Source organism: Macadamia integrifolia, chromosome 1 (genome assembly GCF_013358625.1).
Source record: "Macadamia integrifolia cultivar HAES 741 chromosome 1, SCU_Mint_v3, whole genome shotgun sequence".
Taxonomy (NCBI): Eukaryota; Viridiplantae; Streptophyta; class Magnoliopsida; order Proteales; family Proteaceae; genus Macadamia; species Macadamia integrifolia.
In genome coordinates, this window is record NC_056557.1 from 21,420,239 (window position 1) to 21,428,413 (window position 8,175).

An 8,175-nucleotide genomic window follows, 5' to 3' on the forward strand; every position below is an offset into this window, starting at 1 on the left:
GATCTAGCTAAAACCATTGATGGCTATCCAGCACTTTGCTGGACAAAAGACATTCTGGACCATAGTTCGAAATTTTGATATTTTGGTCAAAATTAGATGGCATATTTCGGTTTCAACACATGTTGAAACGAAATGGCATGTGAATTTTGGTCTTCGATGTTTCAGTTTCTTCAACAAAATGGGCCATATTCCAGTGCCATTTCGTCCATTTGGGTGGTAAATTTCATCCATTTCAGTGGTCTATTTCAATTTTGACCAGGATTGAAATCCTAGTCGAAACTGAAATCTTGAACCTTGTTCTGAACATGGAAGTGAACTGATTTGTCTGCATGCCTTCAAGTACATAAAATAAACATTTTGAAAATTTAATCAAAGACAATGCTATGTGTACTGTATCCAAAAGGAATAATGTATGCAGGATCATAAAGAATTCGACAACAATCTGTTTATTTCAATATTGTCAGACTTCCAAGTGAAAAATAGGTGATTCAAATCATGTTACTGGCATGGTTTAAAGTATCGGCATGTATCATACACAGTTTTTAAGGCACTGGTAAGGCATCGCGGTGATGCGGTCCATGGATGATAAGGCAATGCTCTGCCTCAAGGGAAGTGACTATGGCTGCCACCTTATACTATAAGGCGCTATAAGGCGTGAAGGGCGACGCCTTAGAACGACCTACGACTAAGGCGGTCGCCTTATGTGTTTTTGTATTTTTTTATTTTTTTTAAACACATTTTAAAATTGCTTGATGAAGATTCCAAATTACATTTTCTCATTGACAGGTGTATAAGTTTTGATGCACATGTGATGCATTGGATCAAAAACCTTATAACTTAGAAAACAAAACCCCAAATCGCATCTCTCTCAATCTCCACTCCAAATCGCAAAACCCCAAACCGACGGTGAGGTCCCTCACTCCCTTGTCCCACCTCCTTCGATTCTTCTCCGGCTACTTCTCCTTCCTCCAGTGAAGTTTCCTTCCACATCTCTAGGTATGTTATCGTTTATTTTTTATTTTTTTTTTCCTCTTTTCTTCTTTCTCCTCCCTTCTTCTTCCTTCTTTCATCTTCATCATACACCATATGGTTTTTTTTCTCTCTTCTTCTTTCTTTTCCCTTCTTCCTTCTTCTTTCATCTTCATCATACACCATACGGTGACTCGGTGAGACTTAAGAATTCATCATATATAACAGTTTTTTTTTTTTCTTCCTACGGTGAGACTTTGAGAGTCGTTACAGTCGTACAACTCTCATCACTTTCATGCCTGGCTTAGGTAAGGTTCCAGCATGGGAAATAGTTCTCTGAGACCCATTAATGGCCACCACAATCAAAACCCAGAATTTCATCACTCCAACCGACTCTATAACCCTCGGACTTTTTCCAGAATTCAGCTTCTGCTTGATTGACATTTATGACATGTTCTTTATTGAGTGGATCAAGTGCAATAAGTTTATCCCTCAGTTCGGTAACTGACAGCTCGTTTATGCTTGGTTCATTACTTGATGAATATTGAGCAGTAGCTCCCACAGCTTTGCAAACAAATAGACTGACAATTAGTTAATTAAAATAATCACAGTAGTATTTTCTAATTTTTCTTCCATTCTTCTCTAATCTGTCTTCAAATTTTTAAACCGCAAACTAGGAACTTGTATTGTTTTTAAACTGAAAACTAGGAACTGAAAAATGCATGCTCTAATTTTTAAACTGAAAACTGTAATCTTCCCTAATTTGTCTTCTATGTTGATTTTTTTTTTTTTTTCTTATTCCATCTTCTCAATTTCTCATATCTCTGGATACATAAGTATACATGTGGGTTATTTTTCCTGGAGTATTTTTTCTTTTTCTTATTCTGATTATCCCATATCTCTTTAATGGAGGCATTTGCTTTTACTACCTTATTACCTAATAGGCTAATATTCCCTTATAGTAGTAATATTCCCTTTTATTACCTTTTTCTTATTCTGATTACCTTTTTACATTACAGTGTTAGACAAAGAGACAAGTTGAATCCACTCATCTATGGAAACAATTGGTGGTAGCAGTTGGGGTGAAAATACAAGTACTGCTGCTACTGCACAGTCAACGATTGATCCAAGCAATGATTCAAAAAGGAGAGCTAAATCAAATGATCCTGGATGGAAATATGGGTATTGGCCTAACGTATCAGACAGAAATTGGATTAAGTGTACCCTTTGTGGGAAGGATGTGAAGGGAGGAATAAAACGATTGAAGCAACATCTTATTGGTGGCTATGGAGATGTAGCCAAGTGTGCGAAAACAACGGAATCAATTGCTAAAGAGATGAGAGATGTAATCTTGAAGAACCAGAGGAAGAGGAACCTTGATTGTTTGGATGATTTGGATGTTAGTGATGAACCTACAGAAGTAACGGGACCACAACAGAATATAATATCCGATTTGGGGGTCTCATGTCCTATCCCTAGCTCTGGGACAACTTCAAGAAGAAACAAAACTATCATTCAAGCACAATCCAAACAACAAGGGGTCCCATAGATAAGCATGTGAGGAGGACTCCTGAAAAAGTGGTTGCAGATAAGCGGGATAAAGGTCCATATCAGACAACGGAGAACCGTGTAAGAGGAGAAGAAGAAAGAGATAAACTTCGTTCTTACTTTGCAAGGTGGGATTATGAAAGCGGTGTTCCATTTAATGCTTTGAAGTTAAGGAGTTTTGAGGAATTAGTTAAGGCTATTGGTCAATATGGACTAGGTTTCAAGCCCCCTTCAGTTCATGACTATAGGGGGCCTCTATTGAAGTCTGAAAAGGATAAAATTGATGAGTTAAAGGTGAAGTATCAAGGACATTGGAAGAAATATGGGTGCACACTCATGTCTGATGGGTGGATAGACAAGAGAGGAAAGCACCTAATTAATTTTCTTGTCAACTGTCCGGAGGGGACTTTTTTTTGGAGTCTGTGGATGCATCTAACCAATCACAAACAGCTGAAATGTTATTTAAGCTACTTGATAGTAAGGTTGAAGAGATTGGTGAAGATTATGTGGTTCAAGTAATCTCTGATAATGCTGCCAACTGTGTTGCAGCAGGTCGGCTACTAATGAAGAAAAGGAAGAGGTTGTTTTGGAGTTCATGTGTAGCTCATTGCATAGACCTTATGATGGAGGAAATAGGCAAATTGCGCTCCTATATGTCTGTTATATCGAAGGGCAGGAAATTAACTGCATTCATCTACAGGCACACTTGTCTTGCCTTCTTGAAGCTATGAGGCAAAAAAATAGGGGAGACTTAGTGACAGCTGGAGTGACAAGATTTTCCTCTTTCTTTTTAACACTCCAGAGCTTATACAAGCACAAAGAATCTCTGAAAAAATTATTTGTTGATGATGAATGGTCCCGTTCTAAGCTGGCATCTACAGAGGCAGGGAAGAAAGCTTCTGAGACTGTGTTTGCTATAACATTCTGGAATGGTGTGATAGATTGTATAAGAGCATCACAGCCTCTTCTTCAACTCTTGAGGATTGTACATGGTGATGAGTTGCCTACTATACCTGAAGTATATATGGCAATACAAGTGGCAAAGAAGAACATCAAAAAAATTTTGGAGACAATGAAAGGAAATGGAAGAAAATCATAGCGATTGTTGATCACCGTTGTGAGACTATGATGAATGGATCAATATATTTAGCTACATTTTTCCTCAATCCAAACAAGTTCTTTAAGGCAATAGCAGATAATCCAGATAATGAGTTGGACTTAGATCAAAAGGCAGGTGATGCCTTCAATGATGTTCTTGCAAGGTTGGTGCCTGATGAGACCTTACAAGATAAGACCATTGTCCAGGTTGACAAGTATACCACTGCTCAAGGAAGTTTTTCAAAGGACATGGCGATTAGATAAAGGGACAAGTTGAATCCTGGTAAGTATATTTCCTTTTAAAGTTCTAATTAGTTTAGAACTTTGTATGTTGATTTTTTTCTTAACTTATTTTTTTTTATATTATATATTTATAGTCTCTTAGTGGTCTCAACATGGAAGTACTGCTCCTGACCTTTCAAAGCTTGCATTGCGTATACTTGGTCTTTGTTGCTCATCTTTTGGTTGTGAGTGCAATTGGAGCACATTTGAATTTGTGAGTATTGAGTTCTGAATACTTGTACTTCACTTAATATGGTTTTATTGAAGATAAGTAGATAACCTCATATTATTAATGTTTTTTGGATTCACACCAAGAGGAATAGGTTAGAGCATTAACGGTTAAATGATCTTATCTACATTCAATATAATCGCCCACTTCAAGCAAGGTTCCAAGAAAGAAAAGAACAATGCAGAAACTACAATCCATTGTTGCTTGATGAGCTTAATTGGAGTAGTGAGTGGATGATTGGTGAATCAGAGGATGAATTAGTTCATCCTAAGAATGATCTCACTTGGAGAGATGTTGATAGAGCACTTGGGGAATCTTCATCATATCAAGGCCACAATAGACCAAGGAGAACTCCAGCATCTGCCAATGGAACCAATCTTTGCTATACCCAGCATGGTAGGAGGGTTGAGCTTGAGGATTCTTCAGATGAAGAAGTGGATGAGATGAGTGAAGAGGACATTCGTGATGATGAAAACATTGAGGACGATTATGGCATAGCTCCAAATGATGCAAGCCAGCAATAGAATGCAGAAGAAGAAGAAGATTTTAATTTAATGACTAATTTGGATTGAAAGTCTTTGAATCTTTGAACTTTGAAGTATTTTGAGTCTTTGAACTTTAAAGTGTTTTAAGTCCTTGAAATTTTAAGTATTTGACTTTCATTGTTTACTAAATTTTTAGCATTTTAGTTTATTTCATGTTTTTTCTTCATTGAAGTTTTTTAGAATGATTAAGAATCCCCAGGTTAGTCACTTCTCATCCATTTAATTTGGCATCTCGATTTTTACTTTCAATGTGTTTTAATTCTAAGTTTTTAATTACTTCTTTGACAAGAGTAGAAATATAGTGGATGACCTTAGGGCTCAGGCACTCATTCTGGTATCACAGAGGTAAGAATAATAAATACTTGTATATTTTGTCTTCTTTTCTTTATATTTATAATTTTGTTTCATAATTATGTATTTATATTATATGTTAATATGTTATGATGATTGATGATTGATGATTGATGAAGATGAACTTAATTTATTCACTTTATTGATTTGTTTTCTTGATGAATATCTTACATTGGTATGAATATGAACCTTTAATATTTATTTAGCATATGAGTAATAGGATTCATGAGGATTTGAGCCAAATCGATTGGTTTTATAAAAAAAAAAATTACACAGGAACGCTTTAGTCAATAAGGTGACGTTTTATGCCCGCCTTATCGCTAAGGCGCTCCGAAAGACCCTCAAACGCTTCTGTCGCCTTACCGCTTTAAAAACTATGGTATTATACCGTATCGGTATCAGATGACACCGATACAATACAAGTATTTTAAAAAAATTCTATGTATCGAACCGTATCATAAGATAGCTCCGATACTCATCGATAAATAACTATACTCTCAATACGTACAACTGAGCCCCAAGCAATTGAATCACATGGGTATCGGTATATAAACTAATACTCATCGATACTCACCGATACTTAAGATACATAACCATAGAACCCATTTCACTTTCAAAACAGAGCTTGTTCTTCTCGTTGGCAATACTTAAGTTTCCAAAATTTAAAGCACAACTGCACTTTTACACAACAGATTTCACAATCTTGATTACCATTCTTTCATATCCTCCTTGTCATGAATTATGGCATCGTCATGTTGATCATGTCCTCCAGTTTAAATCTACAGAGTCCTTGTCACTAGACAAGTATCTTCCATTTGATTTCTCCATTCCATTTAATTCTTAATTTCTATAAGAATCATCACAACTAGTGTTATCATTTCCATTTAATGTTGTTTGTCCTTGCGACAAGCCAAAGTGTGTTGATCCTTCTTTAAAAATGAACATTGTATCTCATGTCATGATTGCTCAAGTTATTGCCATCACTTTTGCAGTGTTCTAGTAATATTTCTTATAAGAAGCTGGATAGCAAAATCAAACAATTAAGTTTGTTTTACTTCTTTTTTTGCTATTTTTGAGTAGATTTAGGTAAAACAAACCAAAACATTGCATCAAGCATAAATTATTGCATTAATTTGTTCATAGATTTTAAAATTTATTACAAAGTCGACAACAGACCATCACTACATGTAAGAAACATCATCCTTTTGAACAATTTCAACTGCTCTCAGTATGGTGTTCTCCATTTTAGTGTATATGCATGATACATGTTAGCATATCTTAGCGAATCTCCGATACGATATAAATATTAATGTTTTTTATGCAAAATTCAATAAAAATGTGTTTCATGATCATTTATGTGCATATCTTTAGCATATCTTAGCGAATCTCCGATACGATACCCTCTGATACATATCTTAAATTTAGCTGACCAAAACAGCGACCGTTACCGATACTTCAATCCTTGGTTACAGATATGTACCTATTCTCCTTATGGTTTTTGTTCATGCAACTGTTTAGCATCTCAGGTTCTATACCTGGCAATTTTAAAGGGATCTTAACAGTAGCAGCTTGGAGATCTAGAAGGCTGAATACGAAAGGCAAGTACCATTGTACCGCCATCATTAGTATCTCCTTCAATTTCCCCATTGCCCCACGCCATCGGTTGGGTTTTGAGGATGGAAAGCAACTCCAGGATATACAATAATTAATTCTATCCTATCAGACATTTGGGATATTTTAGCCTTCCAGGATCAGCTCAATAGTCGGCTCCAGGGTTGTTCAGCCAAATTTTTAAAAGAAAATTGCTCGAGCTTGATAAGGGATTGATCTCAGATGCAGCTGTATTAGTTTTTCCTGTTTCTTGTATTAGCTTTTCCTGCTCCATAAAATTCCCCCACCCCACCCCCCCCACCAAAAAAAAAAAAAAATTCATAATATATCGACTTGTTGAAGTAACAAATATGGGGGCACTCATGAAGAGAAGCCCAAAAAATAAAAGCCAACCAGAAACAAAACCACAAGAAAACCATAGAGAAACACAGCAGAGAACAACACAGAGCCACAACAAAGAATATCCATACCAAACTGTCTTCTCAACATATAAAATGCAATAAAATAAATGAATAAGATACACCAGAACTTCCTCCCAGCAACTCCAAAACACCACACCAATAGAAAACAAAAAGGTGAAACACAACCAAATCACCATAAGAACTGACAACTTTCCCCAGGACCTCTTTCCCTCCCCCAAGCTGATGTCCCAGGTTTAAAAACCCCAATTTCAGGTGAATATGGGCCCACCCAAGTGCCTAACGGTCAATGTGTAATAGCAATCTAGTAAATAACCAAAATTGTAATGGGTTACCATGGAAGGTGTATGAAGGTTAGGATACAAATGTCATTCATATTTTTTGTATGGGGATAAAGATAGAAGCATTCATAATTGCTGGAAATACTTTTATTCAATAAGAAGCACAAGGCCCAAAGGGTATTTTAGTCACAGAAAAAGAATACCATTAAATAACACAAGTGGAAGGGGGGGTAAAGAGGTTATCTTCAACCTCTCAACAATGGCCAAGGCGGAAGGGTAGATCTGGTTCTACAGGAGAAAACTTACTCAAGGAAACTCGGTTTAAAGTTTAAACTGAAATTTCACAAACTGTATTGCAATACCAAGGCCTATTAGGATCGACCAGCAACCAACCCAAAGATCAAGCAATAATGACATAATAATGGCTGCAAACAGGTTCAGGTGGAAGAAAATAAAAACTAGTCTCAAATTGGTTTTATCCACATTGGATTTTAAAACCAAATTGCACGGACTGGGTTGCCAATGGGTAGATATTGGTTCTTAAAACTTGAGATTGAAAGAAACAGATTCAAGGGAGGTCAATTCAGTTCTGTTGGACTGCCAGTACAGCCAGTCACAAGAATCAGAAAATAAAAGGGAAACAGAGTAACAGTAAAGAAAAAGGCAAAAAAAGTAGAAGATCTCACCAGAGGAGAAGGAAAAAGGAAGGAGGAAGATAGGAGATGAACATGATGGCCAGTAGGCCCATGCCACACCACAGCAATTCAAACCAATTCTTCAATCTGTCTATTATGTCGGGTTGCTCACATATTTGAAAAGAGAGGAATTTTTTTTTTTTTTTT

At 36.4% G+C, this 8,175-nt stretch overlaps 1 protein-coding gene across 2 annotated transcripts in view; it reads right to left on the bottom strand.

Moving 5' to 3' along the window:
• The window catches only part of LOC122081426 (ADP-ribosylation factor GTPase-activating protein AGD4-like), a 73,331-nt gene that overhangs the window by 27,920 nt on the left and 37,236 nt on the right, over nt 1-8,175 (bottom strand). The window lies entirely within an intron of this gene.